We start from the raw sequence: 15,624 nt of genomic DNA on the forward strand, positions 1-15,624 counted from the left end.
TCTATCCGTCTATCCGTCTATCCGTCTATCCGTCTATCCGTCTATCCGTCTGTCTGTCTGTCTGTCTGTCTAGTTATCTATGAATCCATTTGTTTGTTTGCCTTATCTATCTGCCTGTCTGTCCATCCATCTATCTGTCTAGTTATCAAACCATTTGTTTGTCTATATTTGCCTATCTATCTTTCTTTCTGTCTGTCTATCTTTCCCTAGATTAAAACTCTCTGATTCTAGATCTGTCATTTAATAAGGAAAGAGGCTCAGAGAGTAAAAGGAACTTATCTAAAGTCACATAGGCTCTAAGTGGCAAAGCAAAAATCCAACTCAGGTTATTTGACTCCAAGTCTGGGGCTCTTTCCAAGACATCATGCATCTTCCCTTCAGTTTGTGTCATATTTTCTTCTACCCTCCAGCTTCTTGACCAGATAAATATTCCCTTTTGTTTCCTCAGATCCTTTTTCTTCACTATTTTTCTCTTGAAGCATTTTTTCCTAACTTTGTTCTCCCTAATGATAAGGGAAGCAGAGAGACCCTCCCTGTTTCTCTAGAAGGGAGGCCAACTTACACTTAATAGATACTTAGCTGTTATTTGACACTGGAAGGAATAAAGGTAATGCTAGCTTGCCCTCTGTAGGTCCCCCTGAAATTCCTCTTGCTTTCCATGCTTGCTGGGAGTGAGATCTCTGATCTTCTTTCATTCCTCTTGAAAGCTGTGCTTTTTAAATTTGATAACAAATTGCCGATTAATTGGGTCAGTGTCTCAATAACTTGTGGCTTTTGACCAAGCTTTATTTCCCATCTTTTTTCTCATGATGAGCCTTTCTTTTTCAGTGGCCTTTAATGGAGAATCACCAGCTTCCCACCAAAGCTTTGGTGCCAATAGCTGTCGCTCATTAGAGATTCTCAAGCAGAATCAGTGACCATCCATTTAATTCTGGACTGAATTCCCTCTCATCTTACTACCTATTCTTCCATGAATGGGGAAAAAGTAAAGCTACAGAGAGGCAAGGGCAGAAAGGTGAGGAGAGGGTATGGAGAGGGATTGAAAAAGAGTAAGCAGGAATGGAAAGTGATGAAGACAAGCTTTACAGTCTTGCTCAGGGAAGGATTTTTCTTTATTGGAGCTGGCTATAGAAAGCCCTTCAGGGGCTCCTAAAACAACATTTCTAGGCAGAAGGCATCAAATTGCCTTGTCTGACCCAAAGAAATCATGTAAGGGAATTTTAGAGTAGTAGTATATAATGAACGTGGTACCCTGAATTCTAGAGCTCTACCTCTGACTTGCTGGATGCCTTTATTTTTTATTTTTTCTAATAACCCTTACCTTCTACCTTAGAATCAACACTAAGTATTGGTTTCAAGGCAGAAGCGTGGTAAGGACTAGGTAATAGGGGTTAAATGACTTGCCCAGGGTCATACAGCTAGGAAATGTCTGAGTTCAGATTTGAATTCAGGTCCTCCTATCTCCAGGCCTGATCCTCCCTCTACTGGACCACTTAGCACCTTAAATAAGTCATTTCCCTAGAGACAGGAGGTCCTAGGTTCAAATCTGGCCTCAGACACTTCCTAGCTGTGTGACCCCAGACAAGTCACTTAACCCCCATTGCCTAGCCCTTATCACTCTTCTGCCTTGGAGCCACACACAGTATTGACTCCAAGACAGAATAAGGTAAGGGTTTAAAAAAAATAAAAAAATAAGTCATTTCCTTTCTTGGAATCTCAAAGAGCCAGAGTTAAGAAGACTCTAGACCGGCCAGCTCATTTTACAAATGAGAAAATTGAGGTTCAATGAAGTTAAGTGCCTGTTCTGAGATCCCACTGGTTGTCATAAGGCTGGTTGATGGGTGGAATGTGAATCCATGTCCTCTGACCCAGTTTCTTCATCTTTCAGATGATGGGTTTGGATTCCAAGTCCTCTGCTGTCCCTTCCAGCTCTTTCATTCTATGATTATTTTAAATTGTGCCATGCTTTCCAGTGTTCAAATGCTTTACATATATAAGTAAGGTGGCTTCCTCAAAGGATCACTCCTATAAACTCATATGATCTAATTAAAGCCTCATTAATAGCCCCTGCAAGGTGAGGGTCTATAGGTATTATCATTCCCATTTCATGGAGGAGAAAACTGAGACTCAGAAATGTGGAGTGACATCCCCTTGATTCTTTCCTATGACTGCAAGTTCCAAATATCTTTAACATGGTGACTATCTGTAGGTTAACAAACTGAGAGTCTTGTAGAGATTCTATTCGGCAGTGCGGATATCAAGCTGGCCTTGGAAAGCCAAAGACCCAGATTTCTGATCCACTTCTGACATTTACTAGCGGCATGATGCTTAGTGTGAGACTCAGTTTCCTTTTCTGTCAAATGGAATGATAATATTTATTAGTCCCTACTTCACTGGGTTGAACCGAGGCTCAGATGAAATAATGTAGGCATAGAATTTGCAAATTGCAAAGTGCTGGGCATATATAAGGTTTCAGGTGGTGGTTTTTTAACCTTTTTCTGTGGGAAGCTCCTTAAGTCCTTCCCTTATTTGAACTTCTCCCCAGGGCTCTGAAACCAAGATAAAGGGAGCCTTTCCTTGTAATCACCCATAAGTAAATCATTTGCTGCTATTGGGTATACACCAGCTGTAGAAGTGGAGTCAACAGATGTTTGGTTTCTTAACCAAACAAACCCTTTTTGTCTCCATGGAAGTATGACAGCTGAGTTAAGCTTGACATTCAACTTCTAAGCCAACTTTTAAGAACCTTCGGTATTATTCCTGGAAATTTGCTCAGCAGCCTTGAAAAATGATCATAATTAATCTAGTCCAATGAATAGAGAGTGGCCACATCTGAACCAACCTGCCCTCCGTCATTCCACTTGACTGTTCTTTCCTGTAGCTCTGGGTCAGCCCTCAGTGGCCCTGAATTATAAACAATTATTGGGAAAACTCTTTTCCAGTTAACCAGCTCTTTTCACTCCTGGAAAAAATATTCGGTATGAAGAGGGTGGTTTGTCAACAATTAGAAAGGGAAGCAGTAATCACTGAGCCAGCACAAAGAGTAGGTCATGATGAACTAATCTTATTTTCTTTTCTAAAGGTACATCAGAGAAATATGTTTATCTATATCTATCTATCTATCTATCTATCTATATCTATATATCTATATATCTATATATCTATATATCTATATCTATATCTATCTATCTATCTATATCTATATATCTATAAACCTTTACCTTCTATACCAATACTAAGTATTGGTTCCAAGGCAGAAGAGTAGTAAGGGCTAGGCAATTGGAGTTAAATGAATTGCCTAGGGTCACTCAAATTTGAACTCAGGACCTTCTGCCTCCAGGTCTGACTCTCTCTCTCCACAGAGCCAGCTAGCTGCCCCAGCCCCCATAATATTGTTTTTATGTATGAGATGGAAGTAAATCTTATTAAGAATTAGTTGAATCATCAGACGCAATTAGAATTCATTCATGGTTCCATGTTAATATGGAAGGAAATTCCTAGAAGGTGGCTCAGAGATCTGTTCTTGGTCTTTTGCCTGAAATAATAACAGCTCATGATTACAGGTTTACAAAATATTTTCTTTAGAGCACCCATGTGATGGCACAATTCTTTGTGCTAGCTGGGTACCCAGACTTTGCATCATCCTTGACTCCTTTTTCCCTTATGCCCCATATTCAATTGTTTACCAGATTTTTGTTATTTCTATCTCTACAAAATCTCTTCAGTTAGTCCTCAGGTCCTCATTATCTCTCAAATCTTCTTCAATGAATAGTTTTCTAATTGGCCTTCCTGCTTCAAGTCTTCCTCAACTCCAATCCATCCATTACATAGCTACCAAAATAATTTCCCTAAAACACAGCTCTGACCACACTTTAAAGCCTTCACTGGATTTCTCTTGCCTAAAGAATCACACACAAATTCCTTTGTTGTTGTTCAGTTGTTTTCAGTCTTGTCCAACTCTTTTTGACACCATTTGGTGTTTTCTTGTCAAAGATATTGGAGTACTTTGCCATTTCCTTCTCCAGCTCATTTTACAGAGGAGGAGACTGAGGCAAACAGAGTGAAGTGACTCACCCAGGTTCACCCAGCTAGGAAGTGTCTGAGACTGGCTTTGAACTCAGGAAATGGAGTCTTCTTGACTCCAGATTCAACACTCTATCCACTGTGCCACAAATTCCTTAGTCTATTATTATTACTTTTATCAGGGGGCAAAGTATATATACATTAGAATTTTTAAAACTTTTTAAAGAGGAGGCCAAAGGAAAGGAAATGTTCATCTGTCAGTCTGTTTCTAAGGCAACTCTTTTGAAGTTTCATTGTATTGTATCCTACTCATTGTATTCGTCAGATTAGTAATAATGTTGGGTGGGCAGATAGAACATTTCAGGCCCCTCCCCCACCCCAAATTTGGCACACAGGCTGTAGTTTGCCCATCGCTGGAATATACAATAGATACATGAAGGAGCAACTAGGTGGCCCAGTGGGTAGAAAGTCAGGTCTGGAGAAAGGAAGTCCTGGGTTTAAATCTAACCTTAGATACTCCCTAGCTGTGTGACCCTGGGCAAGTCACTTAACTCCAACTGCTTAGCTCTTATGTCTCTTCTGCTTTGGAACTAATACTTTGTATCGATTCTAAAACAGAAGGAAAGGGTTTAAAAAGAAAGAAAAAAAGAGATACATGAGATATAAGGTAATTTTTAGAGGAAAAAACTAGTAATTGGGGGAGGGTGGGAAGATCAGAAAAAGATGGGACTTATAAAGATGGGACTTGAGCTGAGCTGAATGTAAAAGACTAGAGATTCTAAGAGGTAGGGGTGAAGGGTGAACAATTTTTGTACATGTGCTCCTTTTCTTCTTTCTTTGATCTCCTTGTACCTAGTAATGGTATCTTTAGGTCCAAAAATATGTACACTTTAATAGCTTTTGGAGCATAGTTCCAAATTGCTTTCCATAATGGCTGGACCAGTTCACAGCTTCAACAGTCATTCAAGGACCTCTTTTCCCACAGCCCCTCCAACATTTCTCCTTCCTTTGTTCCTTTGTTTGTTCCTTCATTCCCCACCCCCTCTCTTTCTCTCTCTCTCTCTCTCTCTCTCTCCCTCCTTCTCTCTCCCTCCTTCNGGGTAATGTGAGAAATGTTCTCAGTGAGTTTAGAGAGGGGGAGGGGAGTCTGCTCCCCTCCAGCTCTGCCTCCTTTGAGCCACCCAGCTTACCCTCTGTGAGCTCCCATTGGGCTACTGGGCAGAGGGACGGGGATGTGAAAAAATCTCATCAGGCATGGTGGAGACGGGGAGGGGAGCAGCAAGTCTCTCTGCTATTAGAAAAAGGGGTCTAAGTTCTCTTAGCCCTAATTAACAGCTTACAAATCCCTGGTATATTTAAATAAATAAGTTCTATTATATTATATACAAAGTATTTTTCCACATTAAATTTTACTTATTACTCTTTAGTTGCTCCCTGATTTACACAAACTTTCTCTCTCTCTCTCTCTCTCTCTCTCTCTCTCTCTCTCTCTCTCTCTCTCTCTCTCTCTCTCTCTAATGGATGTGCAGTGGTACTTCTGAGTCGTTTTAATGTGATTTCTCAAATTATTAGAGATTTGGAACATTTTTTTCCCAGATGGCTATCGAGAGCTTGAAATCCTTACTCTAAAAACTGCCTCTATTCTTTGATCCTCCTCCTTTTTTCTAGAATCACCACTAAGTATAGGTTCCAAGAGAGAAGAGCGGTAAGGGCTAGGCAATTGGAGTTAAGTAACTTGGTTCAGGTCACACAGCCAGGAAGTGTCTGAGGCCAGATTTGAAGCTAGGACTTCTTATCTCTAGGTCTGGCTCTCTAGCCACTGAGCCACCCAGCCGTCCTCAGACAACTCTTTAAGACTCTAAACCAAGGATGGAGCATTGACCTGCCTTTGTAGAGGGAGTTCCCTATACCCATGAAATCACAAGTTCAGTCCCTATACATGCATATGAACATATATGTTGGATATATAATCTATACACATGTAAACACACATATGGATATATGTATAGGTTTATGTATGATTACATAAGTACTCATACAATCATACATACACACGTGTGTGTGTCTGTGTATGTATCTCCAAGCCCCAAATCCCATAGACTGGGATTCTCTCCTCATGGATGGACATCGATGCCAATTTAGAGGTAAATCTGAAGTTAGAATTACTCATGAATCTAGCTGATAATACTAGAGATTGTCTATGAGAAATATATGTTGTGTCTAATTTTATGTATTTATATATATATATATATATAAGTTATAGTAAAAATAATTTACTGCTCTGTGTGTGAAATCCTGTATGTCTGAGTATTCTTGTTTCTTTTAATTTTGTGATGATATTTTTTGACAATGTCATGCTATAGCATGTCTGATGGTTAATTGTTTTAAGCATGTGTATTGCTGCTCTAGTTAAATCGTGTTTTATAAATAGGCTCATCGTTAGTGTTCTTGCCACAGCTAGCTGGCTTTGCTCTGTTTGCCATGCTGCTTGCTTTTGATGGATGGCTGCGGATTATGGACAAACAGGGACTTCTGAAACATGCTTGTGCTAAGTCCTGTGTGTAGTTGGGCAGGTAGTCACTGTAGTGTTCTCCCAGAGGGCGCTCGAAGAGGACCGTGAATACTGTATGCATAGAGACCATGTGTGTCTTTATATGAGTTTTGATAGTACCAAACAGACAACAGAGCAATCATCCTTGTTCAAAAATGCTGGTGCTAATCTTGTAATCCTGAAAAAATATTCTAAATTAATTAATTAAAGTTTTCCAAATTTTAAAACAACCAACAAAAAACAATAACCAAAAAAAAAAAAATAAAAAATGTTGATGCTAGACTGGGACACTGATGCATTGCTGGTGGAGTTGTGAATTGATCCAACCATTCTGAAAGACAAATTGGAATTATGATCATAGGGCTATAAAAGAACTCATGCTTTGATCCAATAATACCACTACTTCAGACAACATGAATCTCTAAGAGATTTTAAAAATGGGAAAGGACCTGTTTGTACAAAAATGGTTATAGCTGCACTTGTTGTGGTAGCAAAGAATTGGAAACTAAAGGGATGAATGTCCCTCAATCCGGGGAATGGCTGAACAAAGTATGGTATATGATGATGATTGAATACTATTGTGCTATAAGGAATGATGATCAGAATGATTTCAGAAAAGCTGGAAAGACCTACATGAATTGATACAAAGTGAAATAAGCAGAACCAGGAAATCACAGTAACTGAAACATTGTAGAATGATTAAATATGATAGACTTGGCTACTAACAGTGATACAATGATTCAGGACAATTCTGAGGAACTTATAAAAAAGAATGCTATCCACTTTCAGAGAAAGAACTGTGGAAGTAGAAATGCAGATGGAAAACACACAATTTATGACTTGTTTATTTAGGTATATGATTTGAGATTTTGGTTTTATAAGATTACTCACTTATGAAAATGAATAATATAGAAATATATTTTGCATGACACTACCTGTATTACCCAGATTGAATTGCTTGTCATCTCCATGAGGGAGGAGGGAAGAAAGGAGGGAGACAACATGAATCATGTAACTTTGGAAAACTTATGTGGAAATTTGTTATTAAAATAAAATAAAGATAAAACATTTTTTAAAAAGTACTAGTGTTGGGGGCAGCCGGGTAGCTCAGTGGAATGAGAGTCAGGGCTGGAGACTGGAGGTCCTGGGTTCAAATCTGGCCTCAGCCACTTCTCAGCTGTGTGATCCTGGGCAAGTCACTTGACCTCCATTGCCTAGCCCTTACCACTCTTCTGCCTTGGAGCCAATATACAGTATTGACTCCAAGACGGAAGGTAAGGGTTTAAAAAAAAAAAAAAAAGTACTAGTGCTGGTGTTTTCAGTGCACAGTTACAGATTTTGGACATGCCACAGCTGATCTTTGCTTGGGATTGTAGTTTTGGCCCAGGGGAAGAATGGGGTGGGCCTTCTTTCCTTCATTGGTAGAGATTGACTTCCTGTGTTTTGGAGGGATGGCTTTGCTCTTTTCCACTGAACTGGATTGAGTCTCTTCAAGGTTCTTGAGTCTCTTTGGGCTTTTGGGTCTCTGCAGTTGCTTCAGGTACTTCCAACTTCCAGACTTAAGATAAATGATGCCAACCCCACTTCAGATTCTCTGAAGAAGCCAACAGGAGAGGAGCTGGCAGTCTCCATCATGTCCCTTTCCCCAGCTTGATATACTAGAGACTTCAGGGAATTTCCCATTCGGTGACATCGAGGACTCTCTGTGCTGAACAGAGTTCCCTTGCTCCCAATGGCAAAGCTTCTTCACTATGCCTTGTCTGGCATGTATTCTTCTGTTTTCACTTTTTTCTGATTTCTGTTTTGCTATCAACTTGGGTAAATTGGTATTTGATGGAAAGGAAGTCTAGCTTGGAGGCTTCCTTTTCTCATTAATGCACACCAACCAGAAGTTTAACTTGAAACTAAAACCCACATCCCATAGACTAATAATATTTCAGGGAGCAAACAGATATAATTCTGGCCAAGTATCTCTGCTTCCCTTCCTGACAGGAAATAAAGTCTCCTTTAGAAAAGGGGAAGAAGTTAAAGATAGACAAGGTCTATTCTGCCTCTTTTTGAGCCACATGCTACACAGGGCAGGCAGTTCTCGCTAACTCTCCAGGGATATTTATCCATTTGCACTAGGATTCTCTCCTAAATCTAGATTTTTATGTATAGAGAGCAAAATCTAGACAGATACACGTACATATTTATATATGTATACACACACACACACATATATGTATGCACACACATATATATTTGTTTGTGTTTATACTTCTACAAGGATAGAGTTTTAAGTAACCAATTTCCCACCAATAAGAATCTCCAAGCAAATGGACTTTTGAGGCTAGTTCTAGAAGTGGAAAGCAAGATAATGCCTGCCCTAAAGGAGCTTACATTCTAACAGGGAAGACCACCCATAAAAGAAAGCTGAAAAGGGTTGGGAAGATAAAAGAACCTACATGAAAGCATGGCTGCAGAAAAAGTCTGGAGAGTCAAGAGCATAAACTGGACAAGAATGAGGACTTGGCTGCCCTGGGTATTTTCCCTCTTTAAAATGGAGGTTTAGGGGGCAGCTAGCTGGCTCAGTGGATTGAGAGCCAGGTCCAGAGATGGGAAGTCCTGAGTTCAAATTTGATCACAAATTAGTTGTGTGGCCCTAGCCAAGTCACTTAACCCCCAATACCACTCTTCTGTCTTAGAACAAACAGTATTGATTCTAAGCCAGAAGGTAAGGATTAAAAAATAAAATAAAATAAAATAGAATGGAGGTTTAGAGAGAAGCCAGCCAATCAAAAGAAGGTGTTGGAGAGGCAGAGGGTACTTCCAGTGTGAGAAGTCCAGGTGACTTCCATTGAGGAGGTACTTAATAAATGCTTGTGGATTGGTTAGTTTGCCCTTCCTCTACTATTTCCTGGCCAAGTCACCTAAGTGCTCTGGTTCTCAGTTTTCTTCTGAATAAAATGGGGGGAGCAGGGTAACTTGTTGATATCAGATGTTCCCTTTAGTTAGTCTAGATTTATAAGCTGACTTTTATTCTCAGGTATCTCCCAGATCTGCTGTTCTATGTCCTATTTCCATTTCTAATGTTCTGTGATAGAATTACTTGGGGAGGTACTTGGGAAAACAGCCTCTGACTGGGTGGGGACCTCATCTCTTTATCTATCCTTGAGAGACACACAAAACCTAGTAAGAATTATGACTGTCCCCAGAGCTGAGCTGAGCCTAAAGGCTTTACACCCATGATTCAGCGTAATAGTACTAGGCATTTTTTCTCAGAATTCTGTCATTTATTTTAAATAATGCCCCGGGAGACTGACATGCAGTGAAGTCATTCATATAGAGCACAAGTTCTGGGAACATCTCAGTGATAGTTGCTTCATTATTTTGGAGAATTAGAGACTAAAAGGGGAAGCATTGAGTGAGAAAGAAAGGAGAGAGAGAGAAGGGGGGGGAGAGAGAGAGAGAAAGAGGGAGGGGGGAAGGAAGGGAGGAGAGGAGAGAAGGAAGGATAGCTTGGAGATCAGAAGTGGGTAACTGCAGCTAGAATGCTAGCTAGTATAACTGAAGCTAAGAAAGAGATGGAAGGAACCTTAAGGACTATCCAGTCTTCTTTCTGCATTTTGCAGATGAGGAGCCCAAGGTTCTTGCTCAAGACCACATAAGGTAAACAACAGAGAAAGGATTATAGGATCAGAGCTTCATTGTAGAAATAAGGAAACCAAGGCTCCACAGGTTCAGCGTCTTGCCCAGAGTCACATAGAGGAAGGATTTGAACCCAGGGCTTCCCAGCTTTCTCCACCCACCAGTCTTTTCATATTATTTTATATTATTTCATATATGAAATGTGATTTCATTCATGTGGAGAAGTCCTTGGTATGGTAACTCATTTCACTGAGACAAACCAACAACATATCTGTAACTTAGATAATAATAATAGAGAGTCTGGGTCATTGAGAGACTCAAAAACTTTCCCATGATCCCACAACCAGAAAGGTACAGGGACAAGTCCTGGACTGAGGCTTTGTGAAGACCAATAATTCCCTTTGAGGACCACAAATCACTGTTTAATAATATATGGATGATCCAGAGAAAGAACTGTGGGAGTAGAAACACAGAAGAAAAATATTTGCTTGATCATATGGTTCCATGGGGATATGATTGGGGATGTATAGACTCTAAATGATCACTCTACTGCAAAAATTATTTCCATATTAACAATATGGAAATATTATGGAAATAGGTCTTGATCAATGACACATGTAAAACCCAGTGGAATTGTTTGTTGGCTATGGGAGGGAGAGGGAGAAGGGGAGGAAAAGAACATGAATCATGTAACAATGGAAAAATATTCTAAATAAATTAAATAAATAAAATTTAAAAAAGAAAAAATAATATGTGGATGATGATACCATCATTATAACAGAAATCAGAGCTGATAGAGATCTTGGAGATTAACTACTCCACCTCTACCTTCCCATTTTATAGCTGAGAAAATGAGCCCAGAGTCATTGACTTACTTGTTTTAAGTAATTAACCCATTTAGGCTACCTTATATTTATTGACTGGCTCTAGATACTTCTTCATGCTTCAGCTTCACACTCCAACTACATGCCCACTAAGACAGACTTACTGTCTGTCCACCATCCCCAATTTGCCTCATTCATAGCCTATCACTATCCCTTTTCCAACTCCCAGAACAAAACTCCCTTTTCTAGTCACCTCTCTGGGTATGGGTTGTCTTCTATTATATTGTAAGCTCCTTGAGGGCAGGGACTGACTCCTTTGAAATCTTTGTATCCCCAGGGGTAGCTCAGTGTTTTGAGAACCAGGCCTAGAGATGGGAGGTCCTGGGTTCAAATCTGGCCTCATACACTTCTCAGCTGTGTGATCCTGGGCAAGTCACTTGAGCCCCATTACCTATCCTTACCACTCTTCTGCTTTGGAGCCAATACACAGTATTGACTCCAAGATGGAAGGCGAGGGTTTAAAAAAAAAAAAGAAATTTTTGTATCCCTAGCACTTGGCACAGTACCTGGCATATAGTAAACGCCTAATAATTGTTTCCCCATTCATTCAAGGTCAGTCCACTAGTGGATGGCATTGCTGAGACTTTCTGGCTCATGTCATTGTATCACCCTGTGGTCAGAATTAGACTGACTTTGGGCCAAAGCCCATCTAAAGCCATTTCCAAACCAAGAAACACATCTTCCTTTCTTTTGGGTACCAGATTATCCATCCTGGCTCAGTCTTTTTCCTTTTGGATCCCACGACCAATCCCAGGATTCCATCTACAGCTTTAGGTAGGGATGTACCTACATTCTTTGTGCCAAGAACTATGCACAAACATTATTGTATTGATCCTCATGACAACCGTCCCCCTCCCATTTCTTTTTCCCAATTCCCCTTCCCACTTGAGTCTTCAACTCTAAGAGTAGCTTTCTTCTCTCCTGAATATAGCTCATATGTACTTCGCAGGGGCCATGCTTTTATCCCCACGGTTTCTCATTGCACTGCTCAGAGTTTTCAAATCTATCGATGTCGTTTCTCTCAGTAATATTATGGTTATTTTAGAAATTGTTCTCCTGGTTCTCCTCATTTTACTGTTTTAGTTCATATGCATCTTCCCAGTTTTTGCCCCCCCCTTTTTTTTTAATTTTAAACCCTTAACTTCTGTGTATTGACTTATAGGTGGAAGAGTGGTAAGGGTAGGCAATGGGGGTCAAGTGACTTGCCCAGGGTCACACAGCTGGGAAGTGTCTGAGGCCGGATTTGAACCTAGGACCTCCTGTCTCTAGGCCTGGCTCTCAATCCACTGAGCTACCCAGCTGCCCCCAGTTTTTGCCCTTTTTGTCATTTCTCATGGCCCAATAATATTCCATTCCACTCACATAATAGAACTTATTCAGCCCTTCCCTGTTCCCCAGTTGATAGGTGGATTTCCATTTCTTTGCCATTACAAAAAGAGCTGCTATAAATATTTTATACCAGGGTTAGCAAGGTGGCTCAGTGAATAGAGAGCTAAACCTGGAGATAGGAAGTCTTGGGTTCAAATCTGGCCTCAGACACATCCTAGCTGTGTGACCCTGGATAAGTCACTTGACTCCCATTGCCTAGGCTTTACCACTCTTCTGCCTTGGAACCAACATGCAATATTGATTCTAAGACAGAAGGTCAGGGTTTAAAAAACTTTTATACCTATGTGTTCTTTTCCTCTTTGACTTCTCTAGTGTATAGACCTAGTAAAGACATCACTGGGTCAAAGGATCCCCAGTTGGTCAGCCTCTTGTCTCTCATGTCTTCTCTGGAGTAAAAAGAACTTTTTGCTTTTCACCTCTACTCTCCAGTAAAGGTGATTTCTTTCTAGAATGAAATGAGCCTTTTGAAGAGTCTGTCTTCTAAGTTCCTCTGGTGAAGATCCAGTCTTCAAAAGCTGCAAATGGGTTGCCTACTGCTCCCTCCTGAGGGACTCCAGCAGTCTCCAACTGCTAGCCCACCTAGAGAGAATTTAATTAAAGAAGGGCTTACTGGCTCTTATTCTTATTCAAATCAATTCTTTTTTTTTTTTAAACAACCTTTTCCTTCTGTCTTAATAACCTTTCTAAGGCAGAAGAGAAATAAAGGCTAGGTGACTGGGGCTGAGTGACTTGCCCAGGGACACACAGCTAGGAAGTATCTGAGATGAGATTTGAATTCAGGACTTCCTCTCTCTAGGCCCCACACTCTATCCACTGCACTACTCAGCTGCCCCCAGGACCATTTTCTCATTTGATTCTGACAACTATTCCTATGAGATAGACTGGGCCTTCCAGATCTACTTCTCAGGGCCCATATGACATGGTACTTCTCTAAAAGGAGAAATGACAAGGCTGAAGGAGAATCAAGAAGAAAGGAGAAGGGGCAGCTGGGTAGGTCAGTGGATTGAGAGTCAGGCCTAGAGACAGGAGGTCCTAGGTTTAAATCTGGCCTCAGACACTTCCCAGCTGTGTGACCCTGGGCAAGTCACTTGACCCCCATTGCCCACCCTTACCACTCTTCCACCTAGGAGCCAATACACAGAAGTTAAGGGTTTAAAAAAATTAAAAAAAAAAAAAAAAGGGAGAAATGATAAGGCTGGAGGAGAATCAAGAAGAAAGGAGAAATGATAAGGCTGGCTCATGGAGCACCACCTTGATCTAGGGTTTGGAAACACCAAGAGTCATTAAGATATCTCCTGTCAGTACTTGGGAAGACAAGATATGGATCAGGGAAGGTGACAAAGAATGATGTCAGCCTATATTTCCCACAAGATAGATATGCTGGGCTTCAGAGGGCCTTCCAAGTTTAAAGAAAGAGGACCTGGGATGGGAAGAATGGGAGTTGGTCAAGGAAGGCTTTTTCCTGGATCCAGTAAGATGATCTGGACCTTGGAAGAATGAGCAAGATTTGGAGGAGACAGAAGGAGAGTTACTTCAAATAAGCTATGAACCAGAGGTTGGGAACAGCCAAGAGATTAACCTGGCATTAACCACCTGTAGGAATGACAGATCCTGAAGGCTCATATCTTATAGGCTGGTGGTTACCCAACGCAAAGCCCAAGCCTCCAAGGGGCCATGGCATGACTCCAAAGAGTGTGGGATCAACCAGTAGATGAGTAGGAAGATAGGTCACATCCCACCCTTCCCATGAGCTTGTCTCTCATTGATCTCTACCAACCCTTCACTCATAATCCCAACTGTGCCAGCTCCCAAACTCTCTGCTCTGGGAAAATCCTCTACTCTCCAGTCATGTCTATCCTTTCCCCAGATCAACTGATGGCTTTGGTAGGTGTCCTTTGGTGCCATTCTGATATACAAAGGACAGAAAAGATCTCCTGTCTCTAGGCCTGGCTCTCAATCCACTGAGATACCCAGCTCTCCCCTATGTAATATCATTTTCTGACAAGAAAATGGAGAGCAAGTTGAGTGACAACCAACAGTTTGGAACTTGGAACCTTACCTAGATGCCATGAGCCAAGGGGTAAAAGACAGTTGCTGCCAACACTACAAAAAGGCATGAGCTGGGTGGGTAGTCCAGGCAATCTGCTCAAGTTACTCGTATCCTGCTTTATTGATCACCAAGCCATCAGTTACTGAATAGAGCTTAGATAGATACCAATGACCTGATTAACAAGAACATCATCAACCATCAGGCCATTTGGTCAGGGCCAAAGCTCCTGGCCTGACCAGGGTCAGAGAGGGAGAGGCATCTCTCCAGCCAACTAACACAACTTGATTATCAATTGACCATCCATCTCTATCATCTATAGTCTAGCAAAGATTCCCAACACGTCATTCCTCAACCTTGATCCCCTGAGTTTATTATAATTAAATCCTTAAAATCTATTTAGGTGAAGACTGTTATTATCCTATAGATCAGTTTGATAGTCTTGTATCCAAGGGGGAAAGGGAATGCTTAGTGAAGTCCAGTCCACCGCCCATTACCTATTCATCATCAACATCTATCTCCGTCATTAACATTTATCCAATCAACCCTAACATCTATCTATCAACTCAACCCCCAAACAAGCATCCAGAGAAGCTGTGTGATTCCATTCACAGCTTCTCATTGGATCACTTAGTTATGGGCACTGGTGTTTAGCTGAGCTGCAAACAGTTGGGGAACTAGTGTTCACTGTCTCAGTCTTGGTGTTCACTTGGGCTTCGCATCCTTCCTCAGCTTGGGTCCTTTAACCACCTGAGGACCTTAAGCCATCTCTCTATCAGGGCCAATCCAGAAGTACCATAGCACCCATAATGCCTAATATATATATATAATTTATAAATTATAATTTATAAATTATCTCTCTCTCACCAGAATTTCCTTGTGCTCAGTCCGTGTGTTTTATTTTCTATTTCAAAGACACTCTTTTCTTTCCTTTTTTTGCACCACTATCACCACCTCTTATAAAAACATTCCTTCTTACCGAATAAGGAGAATCATAGCCATTAATCATTTCCTTAATTTTATGCATCTAGTTAGCCAACTAGGGGAGTTTTGGGGTGAGACTATTACACAAGAGGAACAGGCTTGGAAGGTTAGCAATC

This window comes from Gracilinanus agilis, chromosome 6 (assembly GCF_016433145.1).
Source record: "Gracilinanus agilis isolate LMUSP501 chromosome 6, AgileGrace, whole genome shotgun sequence".
Taxonomy (NCBI): domain Eukaryota; kingdom Metazoa; phylum Chordata; class Mammalia; order Didelphimorphia; family Didelphidae; genus Gracilinanus; species Gracilinanus agilis.